We start from the raw sequence: 13,963 nt of genomic DNA, 5'->3' as shown, positions 1-13,963 counted from the left end.
GAGAAAGCGTTTTGCATAAAACAGACAACCAGATTAAATTATACATGAAGAGAATTTTCTCTTAAAATTTACCTTTAAAATCTGATAATTGTGGGATAATGTGTGACCTCAAAAAATTTTACTATACTTTTTAATAAAATTTACTATGCTTTTAATAAATTTTACTGAAAGTACAATAAATTTTACTAAACAGTATAGTAAAATTCTTCGAAGTTACACATTATTCCACAATTACTTACCAGATTTTGAGGGTAAATTTTAAGAGAAAATTCTCTCCGTGTAGAAAACATATAAATATATATTTCGTAATAATACATAAGATTGGAAATAGTGTGGTGTACGCGGTATATAGAAATTTAGATACGCGAAGAGTTCATATGGCAAGTTAATTACATCAGTTTTTATTTCGTACTTCCGGTGGCTTAAGTCGCCTCTACAATCCGATATGTAAGTCTCCTCGAGAGTCTTCGAGACGCAACGTGATAATTATTCGGAATTTACCGCAACATACGATAATTCTATACAACTTGAAAGTACTTTACAATACCAAAGTTCTCAATATAATTTCAATCGTTACAACGTACAATACGATAACAGTTGACTCGACTTTATCTACACAATACAAAATATTATTTGACAATACTTCTTTATTACGATATACGATACAAGGTGACTGTCGGCGACCGCTCAGGCGGGGGAAAAGATCTCGGACTCGCGAACGAGCTCACGAAATTCTTCACACGAATATGCGAATATGAGGGACCGGCTGCGACCCCGCTGAGTCCTTGCGGCGGTACTTGCGCACCCCGCGTAATTTTCGAGAAGCTCTTTGTCCGTTGTCGATCAGAATATTGCGCGATCTAATGCTACTATTGTTTTCCCAGACTTCTCTCTGCTGTCTCCTGCTGCCATCTCTCCAAATTATATCTCGCGGTACAACTTGCCATTGGCTGACTAGGTTGCGGCAATCTTGTCCGCTACGGAATGTCGGGATATACTAGGGTCTCCGAATGCGTTCTGCAGTACGCTAATTTTTCCTGGAATGAAGTCGGAGCGTCCCCAAGACTTCGGCCTTTCGATTCCTTGATCTCTTTCCTGGACGTGGCACCTTGTGCCTCCAAACGGCTCCGATAGGAACTCAGCCGGCGATACACAGTCCCGGATCCCATCGACACCGTCGTATAGCCGCTTCCTCGGTACTCTCTTCATAGCTTCTCTGATTTACAACAAAAATCTCCTTCGGCCTTTCACTCGGATCTTGTTCGCAATTCCGCAGTGACTAAACAAAAGCACTTAACAAAAAGTAATTAAATCGAAAGACACGATAAGATGCACGAAAATACAAAAAGATACACGCCGTCGACACATCGAGGTGGAGAGATCGCTCTCCGCCGACACGAGGGCGCAATGCCAAATTTTCTCCTCTCAGTAAAGCTTAGGCTTTTGTGACGGACAAAGTCACGTCACAATATGTGTATTATGTATATTCATAAATTTTGCATGTATATATATTATATGTAATACATGTACTTCTGTCAAATAATTGATATTAAGGCAATTCCCGTATCAAGAGACACTGTAGTGACTCACGCCAAGTGAAAGCACAGCGCGAGACCAACCGTGTTCTATACGCGCGTACGCGACTTGCGAGCATCCGAGATTATCAGATCTAAGAAACGGCTAAACCGATCGAGTTCTAATTAGGCTCAATCGAAAGCTTCGGGTCAATTTGTATCAGAAAACTGCTTTTATTTTTTCTCTATGTGCCTTATGAGAGGAGATAACACGCAAAGTCCAAATATCAAAATTTTCATATAAGATACGTTGTCGTCGTCAACCTTGTAGGCATGTAAGGGGCAAGAGAGGCAAGACGAGGAAATGTACCATTCGTTGTAATATGTACATTTCGAGAACGGTTGGAGATACGAATGGGATAAACATTAGTATTATCAAATGTCTTCGAAATCTTGTAACATGTCCACACGGCAAAATTGATCTCGGGATCATCTCAATATTATCCCATTTTTGTCCTGGCAAGATTAAACGTCTTATGGTTGTCCATAGGAGATATCAGTAAGACCTCGTCTTACTCAAGATCAATGCGGGACGATTTAAAGATATCCCGTCGTAACAGCGCATAGACGAGCAAAGCGTACTCTCCAGAGAACTTCCATCCAGAAGCTCTCAGGAACATAAAGAATGACAATATTACACTTATTCAAACAATACATTAACAATACTAAAAATTATAAAAAGTGACATCTAGTTTTTATTTTTTTTTATTTTACACAAACAGAGCGAACACAGATCTTTTCATAAATTTTTATATTTTACTTGCTATTTCGCATATGTAAAATTAGTAAAAAACTGAAAATCTTTATATTTATTTATAAAAATATGAGTTAACTATACATGTTTCATCCTTCTTACAACATCTATTGAAATGATTTATCAGAATGCATTTATGTAATGCATAAATATGAACCCTAGCACAAGACATTAACATAATATTAGGAAATGATTGGAAATATTTGGGTATAAATTGTTTTCCAATATTGGTCCATTATTGTAAAGTAGACACTTGGTTTTATTTACCTATTATTGGTTCAATAATATTGGACCAATATTAAGAAACAATATTTATTCAATTCAAGAACAACAAATCTAAGTAATAAAAAAAAAAAAAAATGGAAAATTTGTACTATTCTCTGGAAATACCTAAATTCACAAATCAAGTGTCGCTTAATTTTTACGATAATTTTGTTTAAGCGTAGTCATCCAAACCTAGTTACATGTATTCATCCATTGTTTAATTTATATAATCAGAAAAACGGTCACCCATCCAATTGCTAGCCGCCGCCGTCGCTTTATCTTGAAATTCCTACGCAAACTAACATCCTGATCTTACGCAAACTAACCCTTGAGCACTTGATGTTTATGAATACATGTTTGTTATAGATGAATTTAATAGATATTATCAGACAGATAAACAACATGTATGTATAGTTAAACTATATTTATATAAATGTGAAAAAAACACGCACGCATGCACACACACACGTACACATTCACGCGCGCACGCACACACACACACACACACACACACACACACACACACACACACACACACACACACGCACGCAGCTAATCAATGCAAGTCGCTATAGTCTTGTCTAATGCACTTCCAATATAAATACAATAATATAGTAAATTATTAAATTGCAATATTAGCAATATATTTTGACTTATTCACAAGTCAATATTGGCGATGCATTTGGAGTTATTCACTAGCCAATATGGTGTCACCATGTGTACTGCAATATTGGTAATATATTTTAACTTATTCATTAACTAATATGGGTGTTATTATGTTCGCTACAATATTGGCAGTATATATGAAATTATTTAGTAGCCAATATTGGTGTCATTATGGATATTGCAATATTGGTAGTGTATTAACATTTTATTAATAACAAATATTATTTTTACATTGAACAATATCGGCCAAGATTTTTCCAATATAATCAATATTTAGCCAACGTTGACCAATTAGCTGGATCATAAAAAGAAATTTCAGAGAATTATACCATAAGTAGTGTAGATACTATAATAATTTGATGAAAAACATAGTAAAAATTTTGATAATTCCTTTCTTGGTCCGCACTTACTTGTAGTAAATATATTTACCATAATCATTTTTACCATAAAATTTTCTCCGTACGTACAAAATATAAATTGTATTTCTCTAGGGGTAACATGTACGAACAATATTATACAAGTGAAATTAAGATTAAGTCTAGAAAAAAGATATTCTTTTTTAAAAAACAAATTTATTATAAAATATCTTTGAAATGGCTTTATAGAATTAAAAATCCTTTCACACAATTAAAATTTGTACAAAAATGAAGAGGGCAAATGGATTTCGTGACAATAACAAAAAGAAAGAATTTAATACATAAGAATTAAAAAAAATTGTTATTAACATATGAAATTGTCCTTTGATTTCTTTCGAGTCCGACAGCCGTCGTCTTTCGCTCACACCTCTCTTCACCTTTTCCTTTACCGCTCGCCGATCTTTTTGTTTCTTTTGCGATTCGCGATCGCAAACTCTCTTCTCGCTTCCGCTCGCGTTGTTACGTGTTCGCGTTCGCGACGCGTCTGGTAAATGATTATCGTTTGACGCCGAGACGCCGAGTGTGCTCTGATGCCTCGCGAATTTCTCGGCGGATGTCGAAGAAAGACCGTCGATTGACTCCGCGGAGTAAATATTCGAAAGAAAGAGCAAAGAGCTCAGCAAACTGACGGTCGCAGACTATGATGTCACAAGGCTTTGGAAAAGTGGAGTCGATTAGTTGTCCGTTGAGAGAAATCCTCTTGTGTTCCCGTGTAGCCGAAGGTTGGAGATTTTCGCCGTTCCTGAGCGTTTCTGGAGGAAAAGGATCTTGGCGACAATCCTGTTCCTCTTGACTGCTTCTCCCACAGATCGAGATAGAACACTGAAAAAGATCGCGACTGAGAGGAATCAGCTCTGATAAGTTTTTAGTACGGCAATTAATGAAGAATGGAAACGATCCGGTGATAATATTGAGATTCGAAATTCCAAGAAAACAGGAGGAACAGATGCGGGAGATAAAAGTATGAAAAAAGTATTAAAATGCATTATTATTATCAGATGCTATTATTGGTAAGAAATTATCATTAAACGATAAAAAATGCAGGCGGAATAAATGCGAAAAAAATACGATATTGCGTTTTAACTGGCAAATCTAAAATCAAATATTATTTACAGTACAATCTATATCTATAATATCGGGAAAAGGAGGATAGTGGTAAATATTGCAGTTTTGCACGACGTTCGTGCTGCACGAAACGTAAATTAAATTGCCGCCGTAATTACATTGTCAACGTCCGCTTACGTCATTTATATAGTTCTCAATTTTCTTACGTACACATCATTCGTTCGTATAACACGTGCAGCCGTTATGTAACTAATAGGTTTTTTACACATGTAATTTCCACATAAATGATTCACGACATGAGTTTTTTATACGTTTATGAAAACAATCTCGATTTACATTAATATAAGGAACTATATTAAAACTGAGATAATAATTATTAATTTATTGAGAAAAAGAAGAACTTGTATAAAAAACTAGAAAAACTGAGGCGGAGTTGGAATAAAGAAGCAGTGAAGATAATTGAAAAATGTCACGCGATGGAACAGGCTACTCGCGAAGTTCTTAAATCAATGCTAAATGAGAAACGGATAAGTAATATTAATTTTCAAATATTATTAATGTATATTACAGATATTAGAGATAAGGAAATGATTTACGAACGTTGCCGAGATTAACGAAAAATCTTGCTAATTAAAATTATATGTATATGATACTAATAAAACAGAGAGATTAAGACGATTAAAGAAAGATTTGTTTGAATCAAGAAATTAAAGTGATTTGAACGTTGCAATCGAAATAAATAAAAAGATATAATCCTACGGAATCGAGTGATTTAGGACTTCTATGCAAAATGTTTTTAACTGAGTTTATTCAAAATTTGCCATTATGCAGAATAAATTTTATAAATCTAAGAGAAAACAAAACAACTTTTCTTTACGTTGCAGTTAAAGAAAAAAATTGTCCGTAAAAATAAAGCGGAACAAGAAAGTTGTTTTGTTCAAAGTAATTTTGTTCAAAGCCATAAGCTCAAAAGTGTCTCTATGACCAAAATATTTTTAATTTTAAAACAGTTAAGTTCTTGACTAAAGGATATTTTACATCATAAGAGTATTATCGACAAAAGTGAAAGGTTAGTTATAGTCAATTATTGTATCAAACGGTATTATTATTTTTGATTTTAATACTTATATATATGTATATACTTTTATATATATATATATATGTGTGTGTGTGTGTGTGTGTGTGTGTGTGTGTGTGTGTGTGTGTGTGTGTGTGTTAATTAAAATATTATAAATAAAATATTGCAATCAAAGTATATTATATTGAGATACATATTGGATATTCAGTACCATGAGTAACAATTAGTTAAAAAAACACTAGTGTACAAACATTAGCGTACAAAAAATTACGGTAAACTCCATAAAACTTTTTAAAAAATGCATGTATTATTTTAATAACATTATTGTATATTTTTAAGAACTTACTTCTATTTACGATAAGAGGAAGAAAATTAATAGGCAAGAAAAAATTAAATGATACAATATTTATTAACATTGGAGAATTCATTTTGAACAAACTTACGAATAAACTGATTTTTATCAGTCAGATGAGACATAACAATTTAAATAAAAATTATTTCACAAAATATAGGGCGTTTTCCAACAAGTGACACAGAAAGACACAGTGTAATACAGTCATTTCATACTTGTTTAACATTGGCAAACAACAACGGAAAATGTCCATATAAAGAAAGCATTCATCTACATAAAAAAGTATTTTACGTTTAAAGCAATTCTTTCTATAATCTCATATTTTAATAATGTTTAATATATCTCCTTTCAATAAAGCATTTATCGCGCATTTAGAATATATTATTCTGTTTTTTCTTTTGTATTAAGAAAAATGTCTTATATAATAAAAAAGAATATGATTTGAAACAGAATGATCTTTTGTGTGTAGCACAAAAGAAGTAACGAGTAGTGAATTTTTCTATTTGTAAGAATATTACATTTATATCATTTTTTCTTGATTTTGGAGGAAAAGGAAATTAGACCTCTTTTTCAGGCTTAAATAAGAGTAAAATCCTCTAAGATTTAGGGAATTTCACGTATTAAAATCTTTTTTTTATTTATAACAAATGTATAATTTATAACAAAGGTTTATAGTAGAAGTAATATGATCTTAAACAAGAAATGAATTGTTTAAAACATAAATTATATGATAGGAATAAAATTGAAAATATTATGCAGTTGATGCGACAACAGATAGAATAAATACATTTAGACAAATAAATGAGAGAAGCGTAAAGTGCGCATTGTGATTGCGCTATATTGGTGTCACATCCGGCGATGTGACACCAATAAGAGTGTGGACATATAATCATCTGGAGACTTACGTATTTGACGGCATTATATATCGGCGCTATAATAAATCCATGGCATAACAAAAATGATAAAATGTAATTTGAGTCTTATTTTAATTTGTACTTTTATTATATATTTTTATTGATATGTATAATTTGCATTGTAAGTCTGAGATGCGTTAGTAGAGCAAGTTTAAATAATTGCTTTTTTTTTTTTTTAATAAGAAAGAAATATTTTTTTGTATTTTAACTTATTTTATTGCATCTGTGCATGAATACAACTAAAAAGGACAGACGTAATGTAATCTTTGATCCAAGCTTTAAGATTAATTCTGAGATGTGATTTTAATGTGAATAAAGAAACAGTCTCCGATTTGCAAAACTGAATGTGGTGTATATGCTATCCAATTTACTCATCATAAACACAAATATTTGTAGCGGCTGTGGAAGACTTTTTGACACAGGTTACTCCAAAAGTAATCTTTATAAATTATGATAACAAAAAATTCAGGATGTTATAACAGAAATGGAATATTTTAGAAAAACAACAATTATAATTATCGGTAGTAACACACTTGAATCAATTTTGAGTAATAAATTTAATCCAATCGATACTAACATATTATCTTTCGTATCGAAGCATATTAACGATACTGTAATGGTACTTTTATCCCGTGGTACAATTGGTTTTTTCAGAGTAGAAGTTTCTTATACAATTTTCTTAGATTCAAATCAGCACATTTTCATTATGCATTTGAATGATACTGCCTTGTGGTTCGAATCATTGTATTGGAACTTAATCTTGACTATTCGTGCTATACTGATAAATGTGATAATGATCATATCCTCAGAAATTAACAAGAAACATCACTTGAACCAAATAATAAAAAGATATAAGGTACAATAGAAATAATCTTCTATTGCTCACTCAAAAATATTGCTTTAAAAATTGTATAAAATATAATGTATCTGTTTCAGGTAATTTGGGTATTTCTTGAAACTAATATATGTTATCAATTGTCATAATTTAACACCTTCAGAAATTATAATCTTCCTTAAAAACAGTCATCATTGGCGAAACGATAATCAAACGCAGTGTTCATAATAATCTTCGCAAATGGCTGCGAGACATTTCCATTATTCAAACATATTATTCAAATATACTGTGCGTACACAATTTTATTAATAAGATTATGGTATTGTTTAATCACGCGTATTTAAAACGTAATGTAAACAAAGTTACGGCGCTTTTGTACTTCTAGCTTTATCGTTCATTAAAACAAGCATGGAATGACACAAAAACGCGCTTTGATAACGTAATAAGCACGTTCTGGATATGGGGCTATGTAATGCTTAAAATCAATATTCCTTGAATTTTTTTAGATTTGACTGAAACAGGTGTGATTGCTTATCAACAAGAGAGAACAACCTTTCCGATCAAATTGAAGTGATTATTTGAGTGAAAATGCCTGTTTGTTGATTACTGATTTCGTAACAAAAAAACAGTTAAGTTCCAACATTCTTGGGCTGGGTTCGGGAAGACTATTAGCGCTAAAAGTATCATTCTATTCTTGTTGCTCAGTGAATGTCGAAGAAAGATAGAGCACGCTCATAGTGCCAAAAGCTCATAGTGCTCTCAGAGCTCAACCTTGATGTGATTTGGTGTTAAGACTTCAACTAGGATAAATACTTATTATAATAATCCCAGAAGCACAAGAAATGTTATTGACAACAATGGTTAATTATTTTTTCTAATTAATTTGACAACTGTTATACGTATTATAGAATTTCCAAAATCTCGAAATTACAACAAAATATTATAACCGTAGATCTAAGATAAGCTGTATATAATCTGAAAAGATTTGGTTTTAATTTTTTTTAATTATGCAAGTATGAAGCGCGATTATTATAATAATAAAGGATAAAAAAGATAAAGATTTAACATATTTTTTAATGCATTTTCTAATCTAATCTTTAATTATCATAGAACCACATATTGCATGCTGAATCTATTTCTTTACGCGTGTACAAAAAATATATAATTGGATGTCTTTTAGGATGACTGGATGTCTTTTACACAGAAGATGTAGGTTATTATGATGAACAAGGAAATATTTTTGTCATCGACTGAGTCAAGCAACTTATTAGATGTAGAAAACATTATTACATCTCGCCGGGACAAATTAAAATTGAAATACAAAAATGTCAGGCTGTTTTTAAAGGTCGTCGTAACACCAATTCTGCGTGATTTTCATGCCCTAGCATTAATTAAACTAGTATCAAAATTCAAGGTTTAAAATTAGTTATTTATCGTAAAACTAAATAAATTTATTTTTAGAACAAATATATATGTAACTGTGTTTTAGAGGAAACGTGATTTAAGAAAAAGAGGTGTGATAACATTTATAAAAAAAATAACATTATTAAAAATCTGAAACTTTATTTAAAGTTTGTAGAACTTTGTATTCTATATTTTGCTGACGGAACAGTTAATCATAAAGCTATTTTTCAACGTTTTATGAAGATGTAAGTATAATAAATTTAATGCGTTTCTAATTCATGCACCAATACATATTATATTTTAACGTTAGTCACAAGATCATGTAAAAAATGTTCAGTAATAACGTCAAGTAGAACAATTGTCCCATGCAAATTTTAGTAAAAATTTCGATATTGTACAAAGTATTTAATAAAATTATTTATATCATAAATATATTGAACAATAAATAATTTTTTAAATTGTTTAGAAGACTCTACACTCTATGACTGTATGCAAATTTTCTATGCAAATGTGTGTGTAAATAAATATTACTAAATAAATAAATAAATAAATATAAAAAGATTAAATCATGTTATATACAAAGTTTTATTAAATAAAAATTCTATCGTACAATTGATAATCCCATTCGATCTTAAATAAAAAAAGTAAATCGTAAATTAAGCTATTATAAATTTAATAATTTATGTAAAATTTTATTACAAGCGTAATAGCATCTGTTCAAGTTAAATAATAAGAGCTCTTTTAATTAATTTTTTTACTAATGTCTGTTAATTTTTACAAAAATTGTAATATATTTTAAGTCTAATTATTAAGTCTAATATACTTTAAAGAATAGGAGCTATCTTAATTAATTTTTTTATTAATGTCTTTTAATTTTTATAAAAATTGTAATGTATTTTAAATCTAATTATTAAGTCTAATATACTTTAAGTCTAAACCAAATTTTATTAATTTAGATAGAAGAGGTTTTAGTCAAGTTTTTGTTAAAAAATTTTTGTAACCAAGTCTTGATAAAAATTTTTATATTACTTAGTAATTTTTAAAGTACTTAGATTGCATTAATACTTAGAAATAAAAAGAGTCGTTCTTTATGAAAATCTAATGTTGATGAGATAAAGTACGTAAAAAGTGAAATGTGATGATCATTGCCGACAAGATTTTTGGAAAAAACAACTCTTCTCACTTCTACATATTAACTAGAACTTGAATTACAAAAATTTAAAACAAATTTCTTCAACTTAATAACCTTATTTTTCCTTTGCTTTCCTGCGAAATGTGCGGGATCTTGTCGTTTAAGCACAGTCAATATTTATTTTGTTTATCTTTTGAGCAATCATGTAATTTGATAAATGGATACGACTCATGCTTTTTAAGTTATTTTTAGCATAGCTTGATCCTTATTTCTATTTACAAAAATATATAAACATGACTCTTCAGTTTCTTTCAGTTGAACGAGATCATATGATAAAGATTGTGCGGTATAAACTTTTTTATGGTAAGGCAGTTGAAGAAACATGGAAAAACATGTTTTTAAAATTGAAAGCTAATAAGTGCAAAGAATATGTTAATTTATTAAACTTGAAAAATATTTTAACACATAAGAATAGACAGTTTCTTTATGTTTGTTTAGTCAAAAATGTTTAACAAGAATCATTTTCGATATTGATATACTCTATAGAAAAAAAGTATGGTTATAACTCACTTTGGGGCCTACGATTAGATAATCAAATTATTTGGACTGTTCGTAATTCTAATTTTACATGTGTTTTTTTAAATATTAATCTTGTATAACTAAAAATTGCAATTAATTAGCTATTCTATTTATTTAAAAGATTTTTAAGTTATATTAGTTAAATCTTTCTATTAGTTCCGTCGATATTCAGTTACGTAAATATAATTTTACTTGAGTGATATTAACCAAAATATTAAGTTAACTACAAAAAAAACAATCAAAATTTTTTCCAAGGTAAGTAACTAAAGCAACTGTTCATATGTGGTAAGATTATTGAGTAACACATGCATTAAAATTTGGAGCGAGTCACAGAGTTGCTTTGCATATGAAATTATTGTAATGATATCGTTGATATCAGAGTGATACCAGCATGTCTAATGTAGAAGCAATTCCACTATTAATAATTTCATAATTATCTCAAATAAAATATTATTTTAATTAAATTTTGTAATTAGATATTTTACTTTACAATTATTAAATATGTATATTTTTTAAATCATATTCGAATAATTATTGCAAGCATGAAAAGAATAATTTTGCTAAAGTATTTAGATATTTAGCTAAATCTGAAAACAAATTTAAAAATAATTTAGTTGGATTATCAAAATAATTATTAAATCCTATACGATTGTAATACTGGAGCAGTATTGAATTAATTAATAAGTAATACCCATTTTAGGTATTAAAGCAGTGCTGTTAATTAAAATTGTTCAATATTACTTTTTTATAAAAGATTATATCTTTTGGAAGGATTTAATAAAATAAATATCAACAAGTTCTTTGATTTATTAGATGCTGCTTTTGATAAATATAATTATCCAGCAGATTATATTTTTAATGTTGATAAAGCAGATTTAACCGTTGTCAATACAATAACATCAGAGAAAAAAGGATCTTTAATAACAGTTGTTTGCTCGCTGAGTTCTGCTAGACATTTATTTCTCGATATGATAATATTTCCAGAAAATAATTTTACAAATATATTAATGAAAGATGCTCGACTTTTGGTTTAATCGTGTCGCACATCCGTTAGAATGGGTATAAAGTTATTTGTTTACTCAATAGTTTGAACATTCACAGCTAAAACTAATCCAAGTGAAGATAATCCTATATTACTACTATTTGATAGGCATTATACCAAAAACATTGACGTTTTATATTTTGCTAGAAAACATATAAAAATAATTTTATTTCTGCCACATATAACGCATAAACTTCAACCATTAGACAAATCTTTTATAAACTCATTAAAGACCCATTATTTAGAAGAAATTAGAACATGGAATGTAGAAGTTAGAGCATAGATACGTAGAGGGAAACCGGTTCTACTCATTATAATGTGATGGAATTATTTGGCCATGCTTACATCAAAAGGTTGAAATTGCTATAAACAGCTTTAGAGTAACGAGAATATATCCATCAAATTACAATATTTTTTCTGATGGGGATTACTTAGCAGTTCAAGAAAAAGTAATAAAACAGTTGGCAATATTTAATTGACCGATTAGAACAAAAAATTTTTCAAATAGACCAATAAAAAATGTTTTGAAGTATTTGTAGTATCAACAACGGTTATTTAAATTTTATCAAGTCATCATATTATGTAAAGCATAGCTTGCGTGATCAAATTGTGACAGTAATTGCCTAAGAAACATTTTTTTTAAATTACGTAAGTGATATTACCAATAGAAGGAAGAGATATTTGCTATCGAAATATGTAGACAATGTAGTTTATTACATTCTTAAAAGACATACACTGTTATTTCGATTGTCTATAGACTACGGTAAAGACTATCAGAGCCGCTTAAATCATTATCATAAGTTCAAGTCCATGAATGGTATAGTATCTTTCACTTTATACACAAATGCTAGGTATAGGTAGCAATCTACAATAATAACGGGTTTAGCATTGACCTAGGAATGCTTTCTTGGAATACGTACCTTTATGCTGCGAAATTGAATAAAACTATATAAATGTATTTAACAGAAAATTTAAAAGAATAAATACAAAAATAAATAATTTTTTTTTATTATGTATTATTTATTGCGTGTATATTTTTTACTATGTCTTTCATGTAATTCAATTTATGTGATTTAAATTAATTACTCATAATTATTAATTTTTAAATTATTTTTAATATAATTAAATATAATAAATGGAATATAATTTAATTTCAATATTTTAAATATCTGATGAACAAGTTTGTTTTATCTAATGATCTTATGGTTTAAATTATTGAAATGTTTAGTAGAAATGTTACGTGTCGTTAAGCAGTTACTGGATAGTTTATAGATGTAATACTTTGTCTGCAGTTACTACTCACAAAAGATGCGCAAAATCTGAATCCATTTATTGAACAAAGACAGGACAATAATGGGATTACGAATTTACGCTAATTGTGTATAATTTTATCAGGGAAACTGTTTCAACCACTAAACAAGATTTCTCATCCATTTCCTAGCATATTATTTCAACTAATTGGAATATAATAATTCTAAGCAGTATCTGCGTAGGTGTTTACGAAATCTACATACATTTTCACAAAGAATGTTATATTCATAAATATATAGATCTTTGTAGTGCGTACTTAGTTATGTAGTTTAATTACATTAATATTACTAATTACAAAACTGAAAATAAGAAAAACATTTTTTTTATTCTAGGAAATATAATATTATCTTAATTGTATTCTGCATCTTAATTAAGAAAAGCTACAAAACTACAAAATTGACAAGTCAGTAACTAACTTTCTTATCTTTATATTTGATTAAAATAGATTCTTTTTATGTTAAAACTTGATTTTTTAAGTTATGAAAAATTATGCTTTGCAAATCTTGAGATTTTCAGAAATTATGTTTTATTAAAAATATAAATAAAAAAGTGTAAATAATTGTTATTACTGTTTTAC

Source organism: Monomorium pharaonis, chromosome 2, assembly GCF_013373865.1.
Source record: "Monomorium pharaonis isolate MP-MQ-018 chromosome 2, ASM1337386v2, whole genome shotgun sequence".
Classification (NCBI taxonomy): Eukaryota; Metazoa; Arthropoda; class Insecta; order Hymenoptera; family Formicidae; genus Monomorium; species Monomorium pharaonis.
Note: the sequence above shows the minus strand (reverse complement) of the source record.